The 13,748-nt window shown below is 36.7% G+C and overlaps 1 protein-coding gene across 1 annotated transcript in view; it reads left to right on the plus strand.

Annotated features, from left to right (window-relative positions):
• Positions 1-310: 310 nt before the first annotated feature.
• LOC141441460 (orexin/Hypocretin receptor type 1-like) overlaps positions 311-13,748 on the plus strand; it is a 233,215-nt gene continuing 219,777 nt past the window's right edge. The window contains exon 1 of the mRNA XM_074106209.1: positions 311-532. The gene's annotated coding sequence lies outside the window, so the exon portion shown is untranslated. The remainder of the gene's footprint in view (positions 533-13,748) is intronic.

Raw genomic sequence — 13,748 nt, forward strand, 5'->3', positions numbered from 1 at the left:
ACAAAGGTACGTCCATTTTGTTTCAAAGCAGGTCTCTACTATCTGGAAAACCATAGTAGACAAACTTTTTAAATCTCAATCCATACTGATTGGTTGAATTTCAAACAACTCCGATCCGCTCCTGCCCATGTAAGTAAGTGCGCCGTCGTACAGAAATATAAAACCACATCAAAATTTAATACAGCCAATGCGTTTTTTGACTTTCACTTTATCCATAACAATCCGCAAAAATGCGTTCCAACTTAAAAAGGCACGGAAATACAAATTTAGAACTTAGCCTAGACCGTGAAAAACGGCTGCGTTGGCCGCGCCGCATTCAGTTCCACAGTGTGAACCGCTCGCAGCGCCTGCCTGCAGCACTGGCCGTTAAACCGCGAACTCTCTCGAAAAAAAGTTTCCGACAGTGTTTTATTTCGAATACGAATTCAAATTTAGTGTCAGTGTTAGTGTTAGTAAACAGTTTAATTTCTTGATGTTTAGTGAGTGTTGTGTATAGTGATTAGAGAATATTTGAACGGCTGCCAAACTCTATGTAAGTAAATAACGTATTATGGTTCCTGTTATAGTTTAAATAATGATGTTGGTATGTTTAATTAGAGAAAGGATATGAAATGTGGAGTTTTTTTATAATTGAATGCTCTGAGACAAAGACAGCAAGAACAAAGTAGTAGAATTAAAGAAATGTTTTGTGATGCTGATTACTTGATTTTAAAAGCAAATTGGAGTCCTCAGTTTCTTCGGATTCAAATTTGCAATCCAAAGTATGTAAAATGAGGTATCATCAAAGTTTTTTGATTTACACAGATTGGTGTTAGGAGATTTTTTTTTTAATACGTTATGCGTTCACTAAGAGTTTTTTGAAACCAAATACAGTAACGTTAAAAATATCACCTGCGGATGGTGCTTTAAAGCATTTAACTCATAGTTAATTTTCTAATTAAGTTTTAATCTTGTGTAGTATTTTTTTTTTATAAAAAACATATATTTTATTTAAATTTATATTAAAATATGTAAATGTGGACTAAGAAAATGCTAAAGTTTTATAATATATTTACAATAAATGGGTTCTAACTTTATTTCATTAAAATTCGAATTATTAATATTCGATTATTTTTTTATTAATATTGAAACTCTTCCGCCATTTTATTTAATTATAATTTTAGAATACTTCGCTTCTAATAAAAAGATTTAAAATGTGTTTAATATTAAGTCCCGACATAAGTAGGTACTTATCTAAGTATTCTCTTTGAACATCATTTATGAAGATAAAATCAATGGAAGCCCATAGGTTCTCGTAAATCAATCGTAAAGGTTAGTGAAACACTACCTTTGGATTAAAGGGTAAAAGGGTTTAAAAGGATTTTTCCCTAGGGTCGTCGAGATTTTTCCCCGCCCTAGCTTATTCTGCAAATTTTAGAATATATTTAAGTAACTTTTACGTTGAAATAAACAACAATATCATATATTCCCGCCCGATAATTAGCTCTTCCATTTTGGGAGAACCAAATTTTTTTTGTGAAAATTTGTGAGTGTGCTTGTGTTTGTAGCTAAAGCGGCTGGACGAATTTCAATGAAATTTGAAATGCAGATAGCTGAATATCTGGAATAACGCATAGGATACTTTTTATTACGATATTTCCATTTAATCTTGAAATTTAACGTGAGATATATGGCACAGGTGTGTTTTACGCAAAGTTAATGAAGACCGTGATAATTTTTTGAAAATGCTTGAGGAAGTTTTGCGAAATTTTGGAATTTCAATTTATATCGATGAATTTGAGTGGTCAGCGTTAGTAAAGCCACGAGTAAACTATAGTTAAGTAATAAAAGCCCTACTAAAAATTTCATATTATGATTTACAATTTAAATAAAAAAATATAGTTTTATTCACATATTTACATAATTTATTCTGTCAATTGCTCCTCGAAAAAAATCCTAAAATTAATTACGATTAAGATCCGAAATTTAAAGCAAAACTTAAAAAAAAATGAAAGAAGGAAAGAAAGATTTATTTGGTTCCATCAGCACCACCACCGTACTGTAATACGACTAAAACTATAAGGGGCTGTTTCACCACCCATTATAAATAAATAAATATCATGGGACTCTTCACAGCAATTGACCTAGTCCCAAACTAAGCAAAGCTTGTACTATGGATACTAGGCAACGGATAAACATACTTATATAGGTAAATACATACTTAAATACATATTAAACATCCAAGACCCGAGAACAAACATTCGTGTTATTCACCAAATATCTGCCCCGGCCGGGATTCGAACCCAGGACCTCAAGCTTCATAATCAGGGTCTCTAACCACTTAGCCATCCGGTCGTCATAATTTGATTGATTAATTTTAACTGACGGATAAATGTGATGTCGTCTCCGTTTATTCGAACGAAACAAACAGAGACGGCATCACATTTTTCACACAAAAATAGAAAAAAAAAACAATAAATTTTGGGGGTTCCCCATACTTAGAACTGAAACTCGAAATTTTTTTTTCATCAAACCCATACGTGTGGGGTATCTATGGATATGGATAGGTCTTCAAAAATGATATTGAGGTTTCGAATATTATTATTTTTTAAACTGAATAGTTTGCGCGAGAGACACTTCCAAAGTGGTACATTGTGTGTAACTTAATGTAACTTCGAAAATAAGAGAGTGATAAAACTAAAAAAATATATATATGATCTACACATGCAAACTTCCACCGACAATTGGTTTGAACGAGATCTAGTAAGTAGTTTTTTTTAATACGTCATAAAATCGTTAAGGAAACTTTTATTATTATGTTACCCTTCATGGGCGAGTCCGACTCGCACTTGACCGCTTTTTTTTGATATAGCTTAGTTTTTAATATAGATTTTAATTTAGTTTGTAATATTTAGTATTATGTCTGCTTTTTGTTTTATTTTTATCAGAATAAATTAACGTTTGTTAATTAATGAACTAAAATCGACCACAATGTTTTAGACTATCGCGGTCATTACTAATTTTATGATTTACGAGTAAAAGGTTTTGTTCCGCGTACCTCATCCACCATACCCGCATTCTCCAGTCGTCTTCTGATCATGGCGCATGCAACTGTGCCCAAATATCGAGCTTCTCTAAACTCAAGGTACGCGGAACGAAACCCGAATTTAAATCTTAAAACCGGCCAAGAGCGTTTCGGACACGCCCAAAATAGGGTTCCGTAACCATTACGAAAAAAATAAGTAATATTTTTCTCAGGATTTCATATTTTATACGGAACCTTCCAAGTTTAGGTATATTTTATACCGTAGGTTGCTATTTACTCTTAAACTACTAATAGTTCTCAAGCAAACTTAGCCGTTATAGTTTTCCTTGTAAGTTTAATATACTTACTACCATTCTGAATTTTTTCAAATAATATTTTTTAGGAATTTCAAAGGTCAAAACTAATGTTCACGAGGGAAGCCGCGGTTAAAAACTAATCCATAACAACCTAATGCTGACTTAGCGAAACCGCTTGTTGACATTAAACGTGCTAATCCAACGAGATCTCAAATTATGCCAAGGTAACTTGAGATTACGTTTCGTAGAAATAGACAAATAGACACAACAACACTTTAATCGTCTATGTGACAGTATTAGTCAAACGTCATTATCATGTTTTTGCTTGGTCGTTTTTAGGGTTCCGGAGCCAAAATGGCAAAAACGGAACCCTTTTTCGCCATGTCTGTCTGTCTGTCTGTTCGTCCGTGGCTTTGCTCAGGGACTATCAATGCTAGAAAGCAGTAATTTTGTACGAATATGTATGTAAACTATGCCGATAAAATGGTACAATAAAAAAATTAAAAGAAAATTTTTTTAGGGTACTTCCCATAGACGTAAAGTGGAGGTGATTTTTTTTTCTCATCCAACCCTATAGTGTGGGGTATCGTTGGGGTTATTTTTGACCAGTTTTGAATCGTATCGCCTACTTTTGCACTACAGATAGAATTATAAGTCAAACTTCGAATCGAAAAGTCTGAATTGTATCTTTTCTCCGTCAGACATTGACTGTATATTTTTATAATCCACTAATATTATAAATACAAAAGTTTGTAAGTCTGTTTCTTTGTTTTCTTTTCACGTCTAAACCGCTGAACCGATGAAATTCGGTATACTAATAGTTTAAATCCCGGGGAAGGACATAGAATAGTTTTTATCCCGGAAAAAGTTCTCGCGGGATAGCGATAAACGAATACTACGCGGACGAATTCGCGGGCAACAGTTAGTTGTTAATAAAAAATGCACGCAAGCGTACACAGAAATAGTATCGTCTTTTAAATGTTAGTAAGATTTTTATCAAACTTTGGCGTAGGAACATTTTAAACTACTTCTAATTACTTCCACTAAATACTCTCAAAGTCTTTCATCAAAGATTTTGATTCACAGCAGTCATGCCTTTGATGCGGTTCAATTTTAACTTTAATCAATATTATGGAGACTAGCAAAGCTGTTTTTCGAAATTCATATGCGAAATTTTATTTGAAATTTACCATGAGCTTTACGGTGAAAGAAAACATCGCGAGGAAAGATGCACAAACCTGCAAAGTAATTCAATAACGTGTGAAGTTCCCAATCCGCACTGGGCCGTGTGGAAACTACGGCCCAAGTCCTCTCATTCTGAAAGGAGGCATGTGCTCTGCAATCGTAGAGGCTGGGATAAAGATGATGATTGATTTCCTTCACCTTAAATCTAGTGATAATTTAAAAAAACTCAGAAGTGTAAGCCTGGATTTGAACTCACGAACCTCTGCTTGAGAGACTTTAGTTTCCATTAGTTAAATCCTTAAAACACTTTCTACACTTTAACTTGTCTTTGGTTTCTAAGCCAGAGAAATGACTATGCAAATTGATACCACAAATCTCAGTCACATTTAAAACAGGGAAGCGTTCGACAAATCGTAAATTTGTTCAAGATTGAAAAGCATACGATTGCCCCATAAAACGGGCCATTTTTATTACTCTACCCTTTCCGGAGTAGTACAACATCAATTTTAGTATAAACGATCTATGCCACTGACTCTATTTTGAGACAATTTCCCATAGGAATTTGAGTCCACTGGCTCTCAAAAGATCGAGAATCCCTTTGCGAAATAAATGTACTGTATGTAATAAAAATAACCTTTAGCAGAGTGAATTTGCCGACTGCAGCTGAGGGGACGGTGTTATTGGGGTATCCTTGATTTATATAATTTCTTTTTGCCTATAAGGATGGGAACCTACGAAAACAAATAGATACTAAGAATTTTTATTGTTATTGACTGATTTAAAAGATCTAAGCGTAAATAATATGGCAACGCCAAACGGCTAACAAATAAATTTACTGATTACTGAAGTGAAACTATGACAAATGAAATTAAAAGAAACAAAGTCTTGAAATGGAAACAACTTCAGAAAATTTGTTATCTCATGGTGTCAATAGTTATTCCAACGCTAAGTGAGATAAGAAAGTTTCTGATGTTGTTTCGATATTAAGATGCGAATCACACAGACCTACTACTAAAATATTATTTCACATCAAGAACTTGCTCTTGGTCTTGTTAATTTGAACTCTTCATTTTGGAGCCGTGGTGGCTTAGTGCTTTGACCTATCACTTCTCAAGCAGAGGATCGTGGGTCCAAACTCCGGCTCGCACCTCTGAATTTTTCTAAATTCATGTGCGAAATCACATTTGAAGTTTACCACGAGCTTTACGGTAAAATAAATTCAATGGTGTGTGTGAAGTTCCCAATCCGCAATGGGCCCGCGTGGGAACTACGGCCCAAGCCCTCTCACTGTGAGAGGAGGCCTGTGCTCAGCAGTGGGACATATATTGAAATTAGACGACCAGATGGCCTAGTGGTTAGACAACCTAACTAGCTTGAGGTCCCGGGTTCGATTCCCGTGTCGGGGCAGATATTTGTATGAAAAATACGAATGTTTGTTCTCGGGTCTTAGGTGTTTACTATGTATTTAAGTATGTATGTATCTATTTATATAATTATATTTATCCGTTGCTTAGTACCCATAACACAAGCTTTGCTTAGCTTACTTTGGGACTAGGTCAATTGGTGTGAATTGTCCCATGATATTTATTTATTTATTGTAAATATTACACTACAATCCTGGTCTGACTTGTTGAGGTTTAACTGTTTCGAAAATGGTTAAACTGATCGAGTGTTGCCATATATGCTTCCGGATTGAAAGTTTCTTTGCGAACTTCTTTCCGCTGGTGTTCGTGTCGTCATAGTGTGTTGTATGTTCTTTATGTTTTAGTTTTTAAATGGGTACCACTGAAAAACAGCGTTGCGGCTTGCCGTAACATTATGCTGAGTGGGGCCACTTTATACTATTCGATGTTATTTTTATTCTTTCCATCTAATTTATTTTTATGTGTTTCGAATATGTGTAAAAAAAATAAATAAAAATAAATATCATGGGACACTTCACACCAATTGACCTAGTCCCAAACTAAGCAAAGCTTGTACTATGGATACTAGGCAATGGATAAATATATTTATATACATAAATTCATACTGAAATACATATTGAACATCCAAGACCCGAGAACAAACATTCGTATTATTCATACAAATATCTGCGCCGGCCGGGAATCGAACCCGAAACCTCAAGCTTCGAAGTCAGGTTCTCTAACCACTTGGCCATCCGGTCGTCAAAATACATGTTCAAACAAAATAAATGTTTCTCTCTCTCTCTCTCTCTCTCTGTCTCTCTCTCTCTCTCATATATCGGCTGGGATGATGATGATGATTTAGTAATCGCATCAGGATGCAAATCGGATGGATTCAATCATGGTTCAACTAACAATGGCTTCTTGTGGCTTAATAACCGCACTGATAAACTATTTCACTGTTTATTTATCAACTTTACTGTGTGCTATATATATTTTTTGAGTTAATTAAAACACGTGCAGTTTTGCTCTTATTTTCAACATGTCTTTTGGTTTTCCTCGCAGTAACCATAAGATCGGCATCGGCATTGAATTGAAATTCCAGGATTTCGCTAAAATTCCCGCGGGAATTCTCAAAAATCATAATTGTACTCTTCATTAACGTCGTATTAAAAACGCAACTGTACCAAATTACTATGTTTCTAAATTAATCTGGAAAGATGTCGGTATTGTAGAGAATCCATATCCATACTAATATTATAAATGCGAAAGTGTGTGTGTGTGTTTGTTTTTTTATGTTTGTCCGTCTTTCACGTCGAAACAGAGCGACGGATCGACGTGATTTTTGGCATAGAGATAGTTTATGGGCCAGGGAGTGACATAGGCTACTTTGTCATCATCATCATCATCATGTCAGCCGAAAGACGTCCACTGCTGGACATAGGCCTCCCCCAAGGCTCTCCATTCAGACCGGTTTTGTGCTTTCCGCATCCACCGCGATCCCGCGATCTTAACCAAGTCGTCGCTCCATCTTGTTGGAGGTCTACCGAGCTCGTCTCCCGGTCCGCGGACGCCATTCGAGAACCTTCCGACCCCATCGGCCATCAGCTACTTTGGCTACTTTGTGTGATGTCGCAATTCATGATGTAATGTTTGACATAATGTATTGTTTTTCATAAAGCTCTTTTTTCTCTCAATCCATTAATTGTTCAGAATGGTTATAAAATAAACCTAACTTAACCATTTAGTCAGTTTTAAAAAATACGGTTCCGACGGGAAAAAATTATGAATAACAACAATTATGACAAACATTATTACATTACATTATATCCCATCCCAGCCTATATACCGTCCCACTGCTGAGCACAGGCCTCCTCTCAGAACAAGAGGGCTTGGGCCATACTTCCCATGCGGGCCCAGTGCGGATTGGGAACTTCACACGCACCATTGAATTGCTTCGCAGGTTTGTGCACGTTTCCTCATAATGTTTTCCTTCACCGCAAAGCTCGTGGTAAATTTGAAATGTAATTCCACACATGAATTTCGAAAAACTCAGAGGTGCGAGCTGGGGTTTGACCCACGACCCTCTGCTTGAGAGGCGATTGGTCAAACCACTAGGCCACCACGGCTTTTTTTTAGACTTACCAACTGAGTGGTTACGTTTTTGGGTTTTCATGGATCCCTTAGTAATATGGGTATAAAAAGTAACCTACTATGATATTCTACATAGAAGTCAAGCTATCTACATGCAAAGTAATTTAAATCTCTTCAGGCGTTTTAGCTTGCGGAGTTCATAACAAATATTGTGGTATGCGCACTTTCTTATTTAAAATATTATAGAAGGTACGATTTACATCATACCATACATAACTACATACTACATGTCAAGCTTAACTCGACTGAAGACGTGACGTTATCAGTATTCTTTCACACCTCCGGCGGAGGGCAAAAAAATGTTTTGCAAAAACAAGCCTAAAGCTTAAACATTTTAGCAGACTTGACAACTTGCAAAAGACAAACAAATCTGTTTTTTTGCCGCAATCGCAATCTTTCCCACTTTTTATAGCCCCTGATCGCATCCCGCAGTAAACAAATCACCATAATAAAGACCTTTTAGATCTTAAGAGAAACCCGGCTATCCATGCCATTTGTATTGATTGGATTTGTTTTATTATTGGCTATAAATTGGAGCCTTTATTGCTGTGAACGGCAAAGAAGATCCCAGCTGCGGGAATCGTATACCTACAGGGTGTCTTTGACCACGAGGCTTATGGATTTTGCGTCGGGGGTTGTGAACTGACTAACAAGATAGCTTTTTGACAGTTCTAATGTCATTTGGCGCACTTTGTAAACGCCTTTAATCTATTTTGCACCATCACTGACATTCCAACGAGCTATAGAGGAAGATAGTGACAATATTTTGGCAACACTGTGGGTACATCTTATATAAATTCCGAGTATTAAGGGAAGCAACACGATATTAACTACCGGATTACGTTAAAATAGGATAACGGCGTTTATTTCGGATTTATAGGGGTGTTTAAGTACACTATTTAAACTAGGTAGGTACCTACTTACCTATTTAAAAAAGGATTGGTTTTTTTATTGATACGTAATGTGGAATATACTATTACCTACTACAAGCTGAAATAAAAAACGAACTAAACTGACTAAAAGTAATATTTACGTAGCAATACACCTAAACTGTAAATTGTCTAGAGACCAAAATGTCTAATAAGCAAAATGCCTAATTGCAATAATACCTATACTAAAGAAATTTATAATACTTACTTAATTTTTTTTAAATGACTCATGATTCATTCGTCATCAGACTAATTTTTTTAATACTTTTAAAAGTATTTATTGTAAGTCTGTGTGCGTTGTGTTATGAACATTCACAAATTTCTTCGATAAGAACTACTAAAGTGTGTGCGTGCTTTCATTACCAAAAATATTGTAGCTATCATTATTGGACATGGACAATGTTAAAGATATGCACGTGTCACAAATGCGTAACAGTTCTGTTTTGGTATGCGTGTGTAGAAACGCAACAAATTTAGGGATGAGCGTATTGAGCGTAGACGTGAGCTGTTTTTACAAACTCTTATTTAATTTCACCTCTTTTTTAACCGACTTCAAAAAAGGACGAGGTTATCAATTCGGTTGTATTTTTTTTTAATGTCTGTTACCTCAGAACTCCGTCATTTATGAACCGATTTGAAAATTTTTTTTAGTTCGTCTAGGAATGCTTTCAATTAGGTCCCATAAGCAGCAAATTAGGATCTGATGATCGGATCTTAAGGAAATCGAGGGAACTCTTCAAATATTGTAGGGACACCTATGGTAATTTGGATATATATAGCAGTAACTCGTGCATTTGCTATTAGTACAGTCAGCAAAAAGTGTAGATCTAAAAAAAAACATGGTGTTGAAGACAGTTCTGGCAGCAACAAGAGTATCTTCCTTTCATCATCTCGACCTATATACGTCCCACTGCTGGGCACAGGCCTCCTCTCATAATGAGAGGGCTTGGGCCGTTATTCTCACGCGGGCCCAGTGCGGATTGGAAACTTCGTGCATGTGTGCAGGTTTCCTCTCAAAGTTTTCATTCACCGTAAAGCTCGTGGTAAATTTCGAATGTAATTTCGCACAAAGAATCCGAAAAATTCAGAGGTGCAAGCCGGGGTTTGGACCCACGATCCTCTCCTTTTTTTTTCGACAAGATGGAAAACGAGCAAGTGGGTCTCTTGATGGTAAGAGATCACCACCGCCCATAAACATCTGCAACACCAGGGGTATTTCAGATGCGTTGCCAACCTAGAGGCCTAAGATGGAATACCTCATGTGCCAGTAATTTCACCGGCTATCTTACTCTCCACGCCGAAACACAACAGTGCAAGCACTGCTGCTTCACAGTAGGATTAACGAGCAAGATGGTGGTAGCAATGCGGGCGGACCTTGCACAAGGTCCTACCATCTTGAGAGGCGAAGGTCAAACCGCTACCACGGCTTCCTTTAATCTGTGGTAAACTGTGCCACAGATAATTAAAAGTCATTGTAGCAGATAATCGTCAACCCCTGTCACACAAAGTGACGTGCAACTATTTACTAAGTTTGTTTGAGAACCAGGCGAATTTCTGGCAAGAACGGCTGTGTCCTTCTGATGTTTGTGGTAACTAACTTATTTGAACCCTTTGCATATAACCACAGTTTGTTAACTATGGCTCATGTGTATAGTAAACATACGTTCGTAAATGTGTTTTTATTTGACATGACGCACCATGATTTTTCAAAATGTTGACAATTGTGGCTTATAAGGTAATTTTTTTGATAATAACTGTTGTGTGCCCGAAGTGGCAAAAAAATGAAGCGAAAAAAAAAACATTTTTTTTTTCATCCAAGTTCAAGGATGCTCCTTAATTCTGAATTTATTTGGTTACTCTCGCTTTCTTGGTTTAGCCAAAATAGCAGTTTAAGAATTACCTTGATTTTTTGTCATTTTCGTGAATAAGTCTGAAACAAAAGAAGATCCAAGGCTGATATTACGCATACAGTGTTCTTAGGTCCTGTCACTACTGCATCAAATTACAACCAAATACCTTGCGGGGCCACTCTGTTAGCTTAGCCTGCTAGGCCCTTTCAGCTTTCTAGAACATTGGGAAGAACCCTAGATTTTTGATAAGTGAGTGAGTGACAAAATTGACGTATTTTGGGTAAGTATCAATAAAATCTAAAGTATAAAAGCTAGATCAACAAAACTCTGTGTTTAATAAGTTTCCCAACTGTTCTACATTTTTTTATGCTGTAAATTTGGGCTCTCTGGTGTCAACTGGGACGATCTTATGAGCTTCTCTTTTTTTTCGTCTTGAGGTCAGAGCCCGGGCTTGAAGCTACGCCTCTACCTCTGCTTGAGAGGCCATAGATCAAACCACTAGGCCACCACGGCTTTTCAACTTTATTCTACTACATGATTTACAATTTCCATTTTTTACCGCCAGCCATTTTGGTTTAACACGTTAGATAAATCACAATAGTTCCTACAGTATGACGCGCCGTTAACCTATTTCTGCCTTAAAAAAGTACTATCCCGGCCATCTTGAATTATGTTATAATAAAAAGCCGGCACTATGTCAAGCAGCCGTGGGCGAGCAGATTTAATACTGACCTCACATGAAACGTGATATTCTTTATAACCGTATTCTGACATAGAAAATAATGTTGACGTTTCAATCTGTTGCCCTTGAACTTTGGCTACTTGTTTTGAGGTCAGCTTGTCTAACACTTTGATATCACATTGCAATCTTATTCGCCATGTTTAGGGTTCCGTACCCAAAGGGTAAAAACGGGACCCTATTGCTAAGACTCCGCTGTCCGTCTGTCACAAGGCTATATCTCATGAACCGTGATAGCTAGACAGTTGAAATTTTGAAAATACAAACTGAAATATAGATGCACAGAAAAAACAGAAAAATAAGACCATCACTGGGAATCGAACCCAGGTCCTCGGTAATCCGTACCGCGTGCTATACCGCTACACCACTGATGGTCAACGGTACCGACACGAATTTCCCTATGCACCTTATATCTCAGCTTGTGTTTCTTACTTAGTCACTTAAAATATATAAATATATTATTGTGTATTTTCAATTTCGGTTTTACGGGGTGGCCGTAAAAGTAAAAAAATTTGGAATTGAAATAAAAAATACAAAAAGATTCCAAAAAAAAAACAATCTTAATTTGATTGCTTAGAAACGATATCTCTTGTCCGGGTGAGCGGTTAGTTCCGAAGGAATGCCGAAAAAGTTTGAGGGCTTACGGCATAGATGTCGCTAGCGTCGCTGCTTAAGTGACTAAGTAAGAAACACAAGCTGAGATATAAGGTGCATAGGGAAATTCGTGTCGGTACCGTTGACCATCAGTGGTGTAGCGGTATAGCACGCGGTACGGATTACGAGGACCTGGGTTCGATTCCCAGTGATGGTCTTATTTTTCTGTTTTTCTGTGCATCTATATTTCAGTTTGTATTTTCAATTTCGGTTTACGGGATGACCGTAAAAGTAAAAATTTGAATTGAAATAAAAAATACAAAAAGATTCCAAAAAACCAATCTTAAGTTGAAATTTTCACAAATTATGTTTTTCTGTTGCCGCTATAACAACAAATACTAAAAATAGAATAAAATAAATATTTAAGGGGGCTCCCATAGCTTTTGCTGTTTTTTGTTCGATATTAATAAAGGCAACAGGTAGACGCTTCAAATATTTGTAGAATATTTTGTCGTATATTCACTTTAAAGATAAATAATTCAATTAAAATAAAATAAATATTTAAGGAGGCTCCCATACAACAAACGTGTATTTTTTTGCTAATGCCTAATATTGTGTATACGAGTAGATAGATCTGGGCCCGCGTAGGAACTACGACCCAAGCCTTCTCATTCTGAGAGGCCTCTGCCCAGAAGTGGGACGTATATAGGTATGCTGGGATGATGATGATAGTGGTACGGAACCCTTCGTACGTGAGTCCGATTCGCACTTGGCCGGTTTGTTACCTAGACGGTGTAGGATGCAGATAGGCACATGCTGGTTAATGCGATCACGAGCATTGTTATTTTTACGAAAATAGAATGAGTTCTACAAGTAGTGATGAAAATATCCTAATGGGCACACCACAAACTCCTAACTCTTAGCGCAGCATCTTTTATCAGTTAGTTTTATTTTTATTACTATTAAAGTGTTAATTTTGTTTAGATTGTAGGTATAGATTATTATATAAACATATTGTGTCGAATTAATATAATGTTTTCGTTATCTTTCCTTGCATATTTGGAGAAAAGCAGTATACAGGCCTCGTCCTTCAAAACCATACTCATCCACGTAATATACTATTATTTAAAGGTATTCGATGAGATACAGTGTCACTATAGGTAGGTACTCGCTTTTCGTCATCGCAACACATCACAACGTCACGACGTCATCACTTCAAGCAGACCGACTCGTAGCTTAACCAGCTGCCAGGGCTAGCAGAGGTACTTTTAATGCGTTAGACAATATAGCAATCACCATCTATTTCTCCGCTCGTCTTAACCTTGTGATCGAAAGTGGTGAAAACGAACGTGATTCTAAGGGGCCGCTTCACCACCCTTTGATTAATTTTATTTGACGGCTAATCAATGGGTGAAACAGTTGTTAGTGTGTTAGATTATAAGTTAGATTTTTTACAAAAAGCGTTTTCGGTCGTCCTTTGCGGACTGCTGAGGAGTGGAATATGCTTTGCCGGCTTCTGCGGTCCCCGATCTTTACAATCTGGCCATCTTTAAATCTATGGTGGTGGTTATAA

Source organism: Choristoneura fumiferana, chromosome 24 (genome assembly GCF_025370935.1).
Source record: "Choristoneura fumiferana chromosome 24, NRCan_CFum_1, whole genome shotgun sequence".
NCBI lineage: Eukaryota > Metazoa > Arthropoda > Insecta > Lepidoptera > Tortricidae > Choristoneura > Choristoneura fumiferana.